This window comes from Chanodichthys erythropterus, chromosome 18 (genome assembly GCF_024489055.1).
Source record: "Chanodichthys erythropterus isolate Z2021 chromosome 18, ASM2448905v1, whole genome shotgun sequence".
Lineage (NCBI taxonomy): Eukaryota > Metazoa > Chordata > Actinopteri > Cypriniformes > Xenocyprididae > Chanodichthys > Chanodichthys erythropterus.
Genome location: NC_090238.1, coordinates 33,674,207 through 33,688,309, shown reverse-complemented (window position 1 = coordinate 33,688,309; position 14,103 = coordinate 33,674,207). Strand labels below are relative to the sequence as shown.

The 14,103-nt window shown below is 38.5% G+C and overlaps 1 pseudogene; it reads right to left on the bottom strand.

Moving 5' to 3' along the window:
* Window positions 1-3,209: 3,209 nt before the first annotated feature.
* On the bottom strand, window positions 3,210-12,848 carry LOC137006294 (uncharacterized; annotated as a pseudogene).
* Between the last annotated feature and the right edge of the window lie 1,255 nt (window positions 12,849-14,103).

Here is a 14,103-nt window from a genome sequence, read left to right as displayed (position 1 = left end):
AAGCTCATTAGCTCTTTGATGTAAACGCAACACTATTGGCTATTTTAAAAAGGGGGGAGGAGCTGTTTGATATGTCCTGCCCTGCTTTCCTGTTTCAGTGGAAAGTACGTCAACACATTGAATAACGCTTCACATTTTTAAGGCACTTTAGTAGGGTTTTTAATATACTGTAGAATAGCGCCACTACTGTCTACTGTCATGTTTTGTTGTATTATTCCTTAATTTTTAATCTAAATATGTTATAGCTTATAGCTTATTCTGTGATCCAACCCTTTAGTCGAAAAATATGGCACCTTTGCCTGTCAACCACCGACTACAGCTATTCTGCTTGATGGATCAATAAACGATAGGTAGTCTTACCCAATTAGTTTTGACACACAGGGAGAAGGGAATGAGAGGTAAAACATACTCTGTGTTGATGCACATCTTAAGGCCGTCGGACACCTCATCAGGTGGTATTGATTTAGCCTAGCCGCACTGACTAAACACCAATCTGATGGCACTCAGCCCCTCATCATTAAGCTCTTCTCCAGAGTTGTGTAGCCCTCTAGAGTAAGCCGCCAGTTGTGCCCCATCCGCGCTCATTCGGTCCCCCCGTAATGTCACAGCTTCGACCCCCTGCTGGTGATAATAGGGGTGAAAATCAGGTCTGGGCATCAACATACATCTCATCCCTCAGGTGTTAGCCTGCTGGTAATGAGGACAGCCGCTGTTTCCTCTCCCATCACACACGCATGCACACAGCCAAATGAGAAGAGGAAGGAGCTGTGCTGTTCTCTGCACCTGTTTTGAGCTTGATTGGAGGATAGTCTGCTGAGATGCGCTCCACATGGTACCCAATTACGATCCTGGTGCATTTTTCATGGTAGGTGTTTGCTAGCAGTTTTGTTTGTATTCATGTCAGAGTTCAGTTGTACTGGTCTGATAAATGCTGCTCTGGCTGGTCGTTACAATATATTTATTCAGGTTCAATAGAAAGGTGCATGTTCAACATCCGTGCAGAACAACACCCCTGGAAGCAGACGGATCAATATTTGAATTGCTAAACAAATGGACATTTTCACAGCGGCGGTCTAGAACGAAATTATTCGAAGGGTGCAAATTGCTTCAGCACTGATCATCTGACCTTTGACCTTGCTCATTTAGAGCACCTGTGTGATCTGAATGCGGCTCCGGCTCTTATTAATCACAGGGACCAAAAAAATGATCCCAGAGCAATTTGATGAGAAATTGTGTTATGTTTGAATTAGTCTTTAATTTGCACTGAAGAAAAAAAAAAAAACATTTTCTAGGAATGGACGGTGGATGGAACTCACATTCACAAGCAATGATTCCTCAAAAAAATTTCCTTCAAAGGAAGTTAAAACAAAACGTCGAGTGTGAAATTTCACCTTGCACAGGTGCTTGTGAACAGAAGTTGTTTGCCTGAGAAGGTAACCATAAGAACAGAAGTATGTTGGAGCGTTTTTCATTCTCGTTATCTAGCATTTTATTATAGATTTGTATGAGTACATATAAAAAAAAACAACTTGCAATTGTGGTGCTACTTGTGGCATCTAATGTCATTTCAGGACATAATGGTAATTTCCAAATGTATAGAAGCCTACCAAGGTGAGAAAGAAAGAAAAGATGGAGAAACAATAATGCAGGGCCTCTGTGAACTTGTTTGGAATTGATTATTATTGAAATTGTTTGTTTCTTCAACTATGGCTACTTCTAGAACAAACGTTTTACACTCTTACTTATTAGCCGCGTTTCCACCTAAACAATTCAAACCGGAACAATTTGTCCCAGTAACTTTTTTCCCCCAGATCTGTTGCTTTCTGCATTTCCATTGCAGTCCCTGAACACTGAACATTTCATAGCGCATTACCACATAACCGACGTGCTGCGATGACAATAAATGATGTTAGATTAGCTTACTCCTCATTTAAAAAACAACTTGTTTAAAGCATATCATGCCACTTTTACAAGATGTAAAATAAGTATCTGATGTCCCCAGATTGTTTATGTGAAGTTTTAGCTCAAAGTATCCCACAGATCTTTTTTATAGCATGTTAAATTTGTGAGCAAAAACGTTCCATTTTTGTGTGTGTCCCCTTAAATGCAAATGAGCCGCTGCTCTCAAGAAGAGGGCGGAGTTTCAAGAATTTGTGTTAGCACAACGCAGATTACCTCACGGAGACTCACTGAAAGTTTTAGAAACTGTTTCAAATTGGAGTCGGACACTGATGGAGAGACTCAAGAGGAAGTGACAACATGTAGAATGCAACAGGACGTTTCTAAATGGTTAGTGGATGAATTTATGTGGATGATGTGGAGTTAACTATTTTAAAGTTATTAATTAGTATATTCTGTCATGATAATCTGTAAATTGCTCATGGGGGAACTGTTGTAAGATGCCTATAGAGCCAGAGAATATATGCTCCATGAAGATAGAACAGGTAGTTTAGTTTAATTATGGTTATAACTTGTGTTGGCATCTTGCTTTTATGACATGCTATTGCATTTGTGTTACGTACTGTATTGCAATAACATGCACTGCAAATTTTAAAGAGTGAATTTAACTCCCTCAGAGTTAAAATTAACACTTACCCAGAGTATATATGGGAACCACTGGCAAAGTGTTAAATTAACACTTTTAAAAGAGTTAACATTATTAACACTGTGACAGTGTTAACTAACAAACTCTTATAGTGTAAAATTTTAACACCACAATGGATGATCAGAACACCAACGTTGGAGTTCAAAGTTAACTTGATGACCTGGTCAACACTTAACCAACGTTCAAGAAAATTTTAAACTAAATTAATGTTGAGTATTTACATAGACCCCTAGGATTTACACTATAGTTACAACAGTTACCATCTATAAGTGTTACCATCCCAATAATCAGACCATAAAGTGCTGCAATGAATAGATTTTATTATTTTTCTTTTAACAGGGCTTCACATTTCATTTAAGCCAGGGACAGGGCACTCAAAATACCCTGTACAATGACCTTGTTCAACATTAAACTTCATAAAACAAGCTCATACCTGCTGTTTTTAGTCTATGATGCAGCCGTTTGGTACAATATAAAACAGTCTGTAAGCATAAAACAATCAAAAGTCGAAGAGCTTCAAGTATCATCAAAAGCTTCACATAACATGACAGGTGCATTATGCAATACTCCGCAAACATAACACTTAAACATTGTTCACTGACTCTTAGTTCCTGTTCATGAGCTTGGCTCTCAGTTCCTTCACCTTTGGACTTTCTTCAGTGGTGTCAACATCTATACTGTCTGGAGGGATGTGTACATGTTGCTGAGAGCATCATTAAAGCTTACACTGAAAACGAAGTGTTCTAAATAGTTCATCAAAGGCTGCCAACAACGTGGTTCCCTGACATGGAATGAGCATCTTGTCAATCACAATGTAGTAATAATTGCTGATGGCCCACTTGTGAGTTCCTGAGGCAAGGAGATATGGCTGCCGATGTCCCTCCAGTTTCTCCAAGTGTTCTTCAACGCAGCTGATTGACTGTGGGAAAAATTATATATCAATTTACATAGTACTATTCTTACTAGTTTAGGTTTTCTGCAAGTATGATTAAATCTAATTTAATGCTCTTTGAAGGGTTAGTTCACCCAAAAATGAAAATAATTTATTACTCACCCTCATGTCGTTCCACACCCGTAAGACCTTCATTAATCTTCGGAACACAAATTAAGATATTTTAGTTGAAATCCGATGGCTCCGTGAGGCCTGCATAGCCAGCAATGACATTTCCTCTCTCAAGATCCATTAATGCACTAAAAACATATTTAAATAAGTTAATGTGAGTACAGTGGTTCAATATTAATATTATAAAGTGACAAGAATATTTTTGGTGCGCCAAAAAAAACAAAATAACAACTTATATAGTGATGGCCGATTTCAAAACACTGCTTCAGGAAGATTCAGAGCATAATGAATCAGTGTGTCGAATCATGATTCGGATCGCATGTCAAACGGCTGAAATCACATGACTTTGCCGCTCCGAACAGCTTATTCGAATATGTTTTCTTATGAAACAACTGATTTAAATATGTTTTTAGTACATAAATGGATCTTGAGAGAGGAAATATCATTGCTGTCAATGCAGGCCTCACTGAGCCATCGGATTTCATCAAAAATATCTTAATTTGTGTTCCGAAGATGAATGAAGGTCTTACGGGTGTGGAACGGCATGAGGGTGAGTAATAAATGACATTATTTTCATTTTTGGGTGAACTAACCCTTTACCATACACGACCTTAGCATTTTTTGTGCACTTTTGAATTTTTTTAAAATCTTTTTGGAATTAAAACTAGGAATTGATAAGCAGAATTGGAATCAGAATCAGAATCGATAAAATTCAAAAGATACCCAGCTCTATTAGTGAACAGAAGAGACTTATTTAAATTTTTTTAATTCTAATTAAAGTGTTACTTTGCCCAAAAATGAAAATAATATCATTTATTACTTAGCCTCATGTCGTTCTACACAGTAAGACTTTCGTTCATCTTCGAAACAAAGTTATTTTGTGTGTTAAAAATAAGTTATTTTTAAGTTATTTTTGATGAAATCCGATGGCTCCGTGAGGCCTCCATTGAGAGCAAAGCCACTGAACTTCTCAAGATCCAGCAGGCTGGTGACGTGAGTGATATTGAGCGCCAGCTGCGCGTTGCAACTGTCTCTTATCTCTCACCGAGGAGCTCCTAGGTCTGGACTTTAAGTTATGTTTTATTATGTTTGTGTGGGCGGCAGTCGTCCGTTACTTTTGTAAAATGTCCCACCCTGCTCGTCACAGACGTTATTTTGTTTTTTTGGTGCACAAAAAGTAATCTCGTCGCTTTATAATATTAAGGTAGAACCACTGTAGTCACATTAACTGTTTTAATTATGTTTTTAGTACCTTTATGGATCTTGAGAGGTTCAGTGGCTTTGCTCTCAATAGAGGCCTCACTGAGCCATCAGATTTCATCAAAAATATGAACGATGGTCTTATGGGTGTGGAACGAAGGGTGAGTAATAAATTACATTATTTTTATTTTTGAGCAAACTAACCCTTTAAATAAAATTAAAAGTCATTCATTTTAAGGCCCTTTTTTTTTTCGTGAAATCCATTTAATGACTTTTAATGCTTTTCAGTGCTCCATGGAAACAATGTAGTTTTTGCTACCCACTAAAAATCACAAACTGTAGCCTGGCACATACCTTGTGAAATACAGCTAGATGGTCCATGGACTGAGCTGTGCTGATCTTCAGTTTTTTCCTTTTTTAAAGGTTGTGGTGGCAGGATATGCAGAAGCAGCAGAAAATATGTCATATCACTGTCCCACTCTAAAAAGAAACAAAAACAAAAAAAGTGATTTTTTTCCCCTCCCTTTTTGTGTTGTTGTCACATGAGTGCTGTGAAATGAATACCTGGGTGATCCTCTGAAGATTCATCATGGTACTGATTCCTGGCAGGCTTCAGCAAACTCTGGAGCACTGAGGTGGTAGTAAGGTCAAGGTTATCTGCTTTTCTGATCACCTTTTCCTTATAGAATGTAGGCCACTTCTCCAGCAGTTTGACAGCTGTTTGTGGACCAAAGAGGAGGCTAAAACCTTGAGCTATATGCAGCAACAGAAACAGAAACTTTTATTCATATTTCTGACAATCATATAGCCTACTAAGCTCAGAGATATTAATTGTAATTGAAAAAAAGGATGCCAATACTTACTAGATCTTTAGTGTCCAGCAGCCTTGGAAACACTCTGAGGATGGTGTGTGATTCATCAGGAAGGATTGTGGATGGGTGATCACCAGTCAACTTCTAAGGATGACAGCAATATCTTTCTACCCTGTTTAACAAATGCACTTACCTGAAAACAAAAACAAAAAATCCCTTTTATGAAAGATATTTACAAGATTTATATATACAATAAATACTTTTACAATACATGCAGAATTCATATTAATCATATTGCTTTTTAGGACTTTAAGACACAATTATTAAATATCTAACTTCACAAGGTTATGTTAGCCTCATGACAACTTTAACCTTACAGATAAAAAACAAATTACTTACCTGAAGAAGAAAATTTTAAAAGTATAGTGTCTCGTGATCCGGTTGATTCCTACACAAGAGAACGTACATCAAATGTATTGTTAAAATAAAGTAAACGCCATCAGAGGTATTTTATTAGTTTGTGACACTTATTTTCAATGATAAAAAGCAATTAACGTTGACGTTGCTGAATAACGTTAGATTGCGCGCGATATTATTACAAACAAAACCCCCGGAAATAGCCCACTAAAACTCTCTAACTCGAAATGAAAGCAAAAAAGAAAATTGTGTCTCCAATAACTGTATTTTTATATAATTGTTGGAATCATCCCTCAGGCCGGCTTGGACGCCTCAGCGGCAGAGCCGTTGGAAAAGGCCTCTGATCCGCGGGCTAACGTTAAGCTCTGCCTGCAGGACGCATGTTCGACACACCTAACGTTACCATATCAACAACTCCGATAAACTTCATGTTTGCACAAAAAGAGCCATACAATGCAAGCACCGAGTAAAACATTTTCCTTGAGACACTTCTTATTTATAACCGATTGGAGCAATATTTAAAACCGCTTCAGATGGCGCCTTGTGTAACGAACAAGGACAAATAAATAATTTGCGCGTTAATACATCCCCGTATGTAAAAATATTAAAAACTAACACTAAATGAATAATGTTGATATAAAGTATCCCTTAAACGTAAACTTTAAAGTAGCTTTAACTCACCAGTTGTCGTTTTTCATTATCCTCCGCATGGCACGAGAAAATGGCGTCTGGAAAAATCTTTCAGCGAGATCGCTGAATAAATGCCCGGATGTTGCAAATAACACTGGGGGGTGTTGCATACCTGTAACTCAGTGATTACACTGAAGCTAAATTTGACACTATAACTTCAACACTTTACTCTGAATTGGCTTAACACTTGAAATTTAACACTGATGAATTTGCTGTGTGGCCTCACCCCCTTTGTTGTGTGTTCTCGGGTGCAGGGTTTATGTCAATTTTAGGGTTAGTGATGTCACCAACACAGGAAGAAGCTTGTTGTAGTCCCTACCAGCCGTTTGTTGTAGTTCTTAGAGAATTCTTTAAAAGAAAATATTTCCATTTGCTTTAAACTTTCAGCGCTGTAACTTTGCAGATGTTGTTTGTGCTCTATCAGCAACATTACACACTAACTAAAGTTAAAAAAGTGAAATCATAATCTCCGACTCCTTTAACACAAAATACTTCTCATTTTTTTCACTACGTACGGCCACAAGACAAGTATTAATAAAATTAATAATTAAGACACGTTATCAGATAATGTTGAAGTAGATTCAGCTTTCATCATCACAACATGCACTGTTAATACAGCGTTAGATGTCAAGAGCTCTGTCAGTTTTCTGTAGTAAATACTAAAGAAAAAAAGTTGAAATCTGTTTTAATAAAAATTAACCCCCGGGACAGTGCTTGAAGTTGAAGAAAAAGTCAGTTTTATGTCTTGAGTTGCACAAAAATTACACACTTCCCCTTGAAAAAGATTTTAAAGATTTTATTATATTGTACTCTTAGTCATTGTATAATTTGCACACTAAATCCCCTGCATAAACCTGTGCTTTAGCACAAGTTTGACTAAATCAGTTCGACCTCACTATTTCTAGTGTATCTACCTTTCTGATGGAAACAAATGCATTATGCATGCTCTGTGTCTGAGGGGCTGCATTTAAAAGCCCAATGTTGTACACCAGCGCCCTGAGATGTTTTAGCACGCAATCAATAATACCCCATCAGCCCGAGCGGATTCAGAGAGACCAGCACCGCCGGCTTTGAAGTTCTCTGACAAGTTAAACCCAGTCCAGTCTTTAGAGCGCTAATGGCCACCCTCATAAGAGCCAGAGATATTTTATGTTGTATTTCTTTTCATTTTCAAGCAACACAATTGTATGAAATTCGGGGTATTAGAGGATCAGTTGTGTGCTAAGTCCTTGATAGCCCTAAGTTGTAGCTGAGGGAAAAAACAAGGAATCTAACACTTTGAACACAGCATCTGTCCGCCAACTGCAAAAAACAACAACACTTTGAAGGGATGACAGCACCAAATAAACTCACCGATATTTTCAGTTGCAGTTTTATTTGAGGGGAGGAAGAATGCCCTCTGGCGATGTTTTCTCTGAAAGGTGCCGTATTTAAAGACCTCCGTACATTTGAGCTAATGAGACCAGTCAGACTCTTAAGTCCTTGAACAAGCCATTGATCAATTAGCAACAGCACTACTTTCACATCCCTCTGTGTCTCATTTACAGTTTGCTTTGATTGATATTCTGATTCCAGCAAGAACAAAAGCCATTCCCGGGAGAAAAGAGGATATTCCACCACAAGACTGAAAACATGAAGAGTTATTGCTCGCTTTTTGTTCGTTTTCTTTTTTTACTTAAAATCTATTTTTCTATCTCACCACTGTGGCACTAAGGTAACCACATCAGCAGGGGTTCGATATGGTGCAACTCAAAGGCAATCCAAGACATGGTGGTGACATCACCGCACTGTGAATAGTCTTCAAAACCCATTTCTGTCACCGGTGTTGTAAAGTTTAAGCTCAAATATTGTGTCTGAAGTTTTTCCTTGTGACATAGGGCAGTGTTATGATTTGGAACTAATTCACACAGTTTGGTTTACAGAGTAGAAAAGAAATATAGTCATATTAAAATGAATTGGTGTGTCAGTTACTATTAGAAGCCAAATTGTAAATGCTCATTTTATTTGGCAAACACATGCTGGCACTGTAAATATCATTTACTACCTTGTAATGGTTAAATAAATAAGTGTGACCCTGGACCACAAAACCATAAGGGTCAGTTTTTTTTTTTTTTATTAAAATTTATACATCATCTGAAAGCTAAATAAATAAGCTTTCCATTGATGCATGGTTTGCATCACCTTTAAAGTTGTCCAAATGAAGTCCTTAGCAATGCATGTCCACTCACAAAAATACAGTTTTGATATATTTACTGTAGGAAATTTACAAAATATCTTCATGGAACATGATCTTTACTTAATATCCTAATGATTTTTGGCTTAAAAGAAAAAACAATAATTTTGACCCATACAATGTATTGCTGGCTATTGCTACAACTATAGCCGTGTGACTTATGACTGATTTTGTGGTCCAGGGTCACATACATATAATGCAAAACTCATACTCACGGCGTATTTGTATGTTTTAAAGCAGATTAATTATTTATTCCAAACTTTCAGCTATCCTGCAGTTTGTGAAAACCTCAAAAGTTCAGTAGGCTTTTAAACAGTTGGAAGCAGAGAGATTAATGTGTGCCAGATTCGACTGAGCTTAAAGGTATTTGGAGGCATGATCTCTTCCCCCTTTAGTAAGCCTGAAGGGGGCTGACCACTGATACTCAATTACTCCTCTCACTTTGTGGTCTGAGACTCCAGAGGCCAACTGCGGACATCCGTCTGTGGCTGAGACAACACACTCCATCTTCACCTCATGATGCAAGAGTGTGACATCGGGCAAGGCCACACGAGAGAGGTCTGCGGCTGACAACTTGTAGCACCTCATCCGCATCAGACAAAACATAAGGGACTATCACAGATGCTGCTGTAATTGGTGCTTCCTGGACTGAAGCTTACAGCCAATTGGTTGCTGGGCAGACTTCGTAGAGATGTCATGTTCACTGTAGAGGAGAAGAAAGTAAGTGTTGATGACAATGTGCTGTGGACACATGAACGAGACCCATTTTTGCACAGTTTATTTGGTTATTTTTGGTTATTATATTACAAATTGAGATGATTCTAAAAGAGAAACTACAAGGCAGATACCCAATTACAATTGCCCTGTTTACACCTGGTATTAAGATGCGTTTTGGTCGATTGGATCACAAGTAGACGAGGGAGACACATTCCTGTTATCTCTTTTGTCTACTTTCAACCACTTCTGTCATGATTTCTTTGAGGGAAGGCTCTATGGGCAGGTAAATGTATGTTTTTGGACATTTTACAAAGTTTAAATCCCGTCTGGCTAGCGCGCTTCACATAATGTTTACGCGGAGAGTAGGTGATCTTTTGTTGCTGTTCGAACACATTCGACCACACGAGCGTCTACAAAAGCAATCTGGTCAAATGTGTTTTTGACTACCTCTAGAAGTGGTCGAAACTGGACAAGCTCAAAACGTTTTACACCCCATTTACACCTGTACTTAGTATCATCCAGTTGTGATCCAATTGACCAAAATGCATCTTAATACCAGGTGTGAACAAAATGTCAAGATGTAGCTCTGTCTAGTATCATATTGCTCTACATACAGTAGGTTCTTTTTTAAAACTATGCTCTTAAAAACTAGTCTGACAAAACCCTATCAAATTCTTATTTGTTAGCAACAAGTAGCCAGGGCAAAGCAAGTTTCATGAAAGACTGACTAGAGCAGTATGATGACAGACTGTAACAGCGAGGACGTAATGAACAGACCGATAATAACAAGTTGGTTTTTCAAAGTGTCCTGTTCCATGGACCAGTAACTCATTCGCAGTTAGCTATAAGGGTCCACCTTGTGTGATTTGGCTGCTCTCATCTAGAGTAATAAATTCAAGGGGATGCTATGAACCATTAATTAGCCTGACCAATGAAGCTTATAATTTAGCATATGCAGTTCTCTTACAACTTGCAGAAGGTGAAAACTAACCTGAATACCTAATTTAGCCCTGAAGAAATTACAGAAATGCTGTCAGTTGATAGACTTTATGCTTGGTTTCAGAGCTTTCTGGCAGGTGCTTAACTCAAACAGAGCAACTAAAGAGTACCTAAGAACTCCATCTGACAGTATGTTTGTTTGGATACAAGAGTGGGAATCAGTCTTTGGGATATGAAAACTTAGTATGGTGATTGATTGCAGCAGGGCAATGGAACAAACTGGTAGTGATGATTTGTGACCTGTGTTGGCAAAATGAGTCAGAATGTGCACGCTAATTTTGAGCTACAAGCAAAACAAGTGAAAAATGGAAATTGAGGTTTTCAAAAAAAAATTGTTCATTAGGCCCTCGTCTAGCAATCCCAATGCTTCAAATAGCAATTAAACATCTAAAAATATTGTTTTCTGAGAGGAGTACCATTTCTTTGATCATGAAAAATCTCAGCACAAGTTTGGTATCGTTTTAAAGCGCAGCATTCCAACTTTGTGAATATTCATTGAGAATTCTAGATGACATGAGTCTAAACCAATGAAATGTGATTTTCAAACTCATGCTGATGTAAACAAAATGATCTTATGCAGTAATACTGGACACATATAATATATAAGCTGTTTCATTAATGTTAATCAAACAATTGTGGAATCATGGGGGGGAAAAAGTTGAATATATATATATATATATTTTTTCCTATAGATATGGGTTTTGATTTGGTTTGTGCCAAACTTGGTGTTATTACCAAGGATTTTAAGGTTTAGTTGCTAGGTGATTTTGTTTTGGAACCTTCAGAAAACTCCCAAAATTGACTTTGCTGACTCTATCAACTTTAAACAGCTGCAGCTCATTCATTTTTTTGTCAGATTCCAACAAATCATACATCATTTTGAAGGTTTTTTAATAGAGAATGTGAGAATAACTGCTCATTGCAACACAAGCTTCAGTTGATCACAAGCTTCGGTTTCTCACTGAAAAGGTACAAAAGCAGTCACTGGGGCAGTACCCTTTCTAAAGCTACTAATATGTACAATTTTGGTACTATTATGTATCTTTTGAAAGGGTTCTGCGCCAGTTACAGCTTTTGTACCTTTTTTTCTGAGAATGTGGGGTCCAATGTTGAAATATCAATGATTCTACAGTACATCAGAGCCTCTATAGGAATTGTAAATAATAATTGGGATGGTGGAAAACATAGACCCAGAATGTAGGCAGCTTCTGGAGACTTGATGTTCCTCGGCCTAATGATCCACTCTTGCTGGGACTTAAGGGTTTACCGCAGCAGGAACAGCAAGTGCCGAAACAAGGGGGTGCATTAGTAGTGAAACATCCCCTGCAGCATCTGCAGGCCAGGGAAACGCACAAGGGGATATACTGTAGGATCAATTACCGGCATTTTGCTTGAGGCCTCCTGCTACAGTGAGGGGTCGAGGGAGAGGGGAGAACAATCAATGCAGCCTACTGAGGGGCCTATGTCAGACCACTTACTGGGCTGACCACCCTTATGTGCTTTACGTTCCCATTGCAGCGTCTCAGCAATCTTCTCAAACACCCTTCCATGCTTCCTCTTTGTACCTTTACCCATCTTGGAAGGCAAGACATACAGTAGATGGTACAAATGGGACACAAGGTGAACAGAACAAGGATGGGAGAGGGGGAAAAAAACTCATACGGTCACTTGTCCCGTCCCAAAGCATGGCAGTGGTTCAATAAAGTGCTTGTGCTGCCTGATTGACACTACCCTGCGGAGAAGACATTTGTCAGTGGTGGACAAGGTGCTAGTGGGGTCATCTCTCATGGGACTTCAACTTCTACAGTCTCTTCCAGACAAAGGGAGGTAACATGTCAGGTGGACACACACCTAATCAGGCCTGCCACACAACGAGATCCATAAACTGTCAGCTCCTTATTAGTCCGTTTACAAGACCCTTTTTAGAAGACTTTCTTGTGGTGCTCGAGATAAACAAGCTTTGACCTTTGGTGCACTTTGCGCACCAGTCTACAATCTTTACAATTCGTTGACAGAACAACCCATGTGTCTTGCCTTTTCACCTCCCAATGTGAGAGCACTGGCACTGACAGTGTCCTGTGTGAAACCATTACCATCAGAGTCTTCCGCCATAGTCTGGAATACATTACAGCTACGGCCTCCGTTGTCTCGTCAGTACGCGTCAGTTCTTAATCTTCCAGTTTAAAGGGTTCATTCAGTCCCATTAATTGGCATGCTTGTGGTTTGTCAGAGCCTCATTAATGAGTAAGCCTGTTACGTGGCCCTGCCGGTTCCACTTCAGTGGGCACATCTGCCTACGCTAACCCACAGAATCACAGAGGTGTCAAATTGAGGTGCACACCCAGCAGGTATTAGCATATTGTCACTTTTGCCATTAAAAGCAAAGCTGAGGAGATTATGATCCCATTCAGAAGGGAAGAATGACACACACACATGAATGATGGCACATCATAAGATCCTTAATAAAAGAGGAGCAGAGAGGAAGTATGGAGATGCATACATAATATGGAGTCTAATCAGAGCTTGTTCTTTTACTCTCTTTCCCCTTCAGTCTTTTTCACCTCTGTGTCCCTGTCTCTCTCTCTCTTTCTCTTTCTGTCTCCGGTAGTCTGGTAGTCATTGAACTGGAAAAGGTCTGGTCCACATTGCATCTTATTTTGGCCAAGAAGAGTGACATGGAAAACAAACCACTGTTTGTTTTGTGATTATGTGCTGTTTAGAGGTGGGTTAATCTGAGGAAAATAGTGGACTTTTTTTTTGTCATAGAATAACATTAGAACTCTCTAATCAAACATGCCTGATTCAGCTCAATTAGCTTGTTAGTAAAGACTGTAAGACCTGAAATGGATGGGTTAGATAAGGAAGACATCCAAAATAGTTACTGCTGGTGTGCCTCCATAAAACAAGTTTACCAAATAAGCTTCATTGTCAGTTGATTTGGTTCCATAAAGCAAATTTAACATAGCTCAAACTCAGTCACTCTGGCAACTTATGCCGGGGAACCAACCTAGTCCAGGGCAGGCTAACTGTCAGGTTACGCCTGAGTTGTTGAATGTAAACTAAAGGTTTTTTTTAATGACTGTTTGAATGTTTTTTTGTGTTGTTTTGTTTTTTTTTTTAAATATATTTCTCTCTGGTTTTGTTTATGGCAGCTGTAGTATCATTTATGGTTATTAGAAGAACATTAGAACACATTATTCAAAAGCTCAGACTAAATTTTAGCTGGTAAGGCGAACACACATTAACTCATCTGAGCTTAGTAAGTAGGCCTATATTAGCGTACTCCATTACAATAGTCCCATTACAGTTACTGCTATCATAAAAATACACTTACTTGTAGGTTTAAAATTCTACATAAAGCACATTT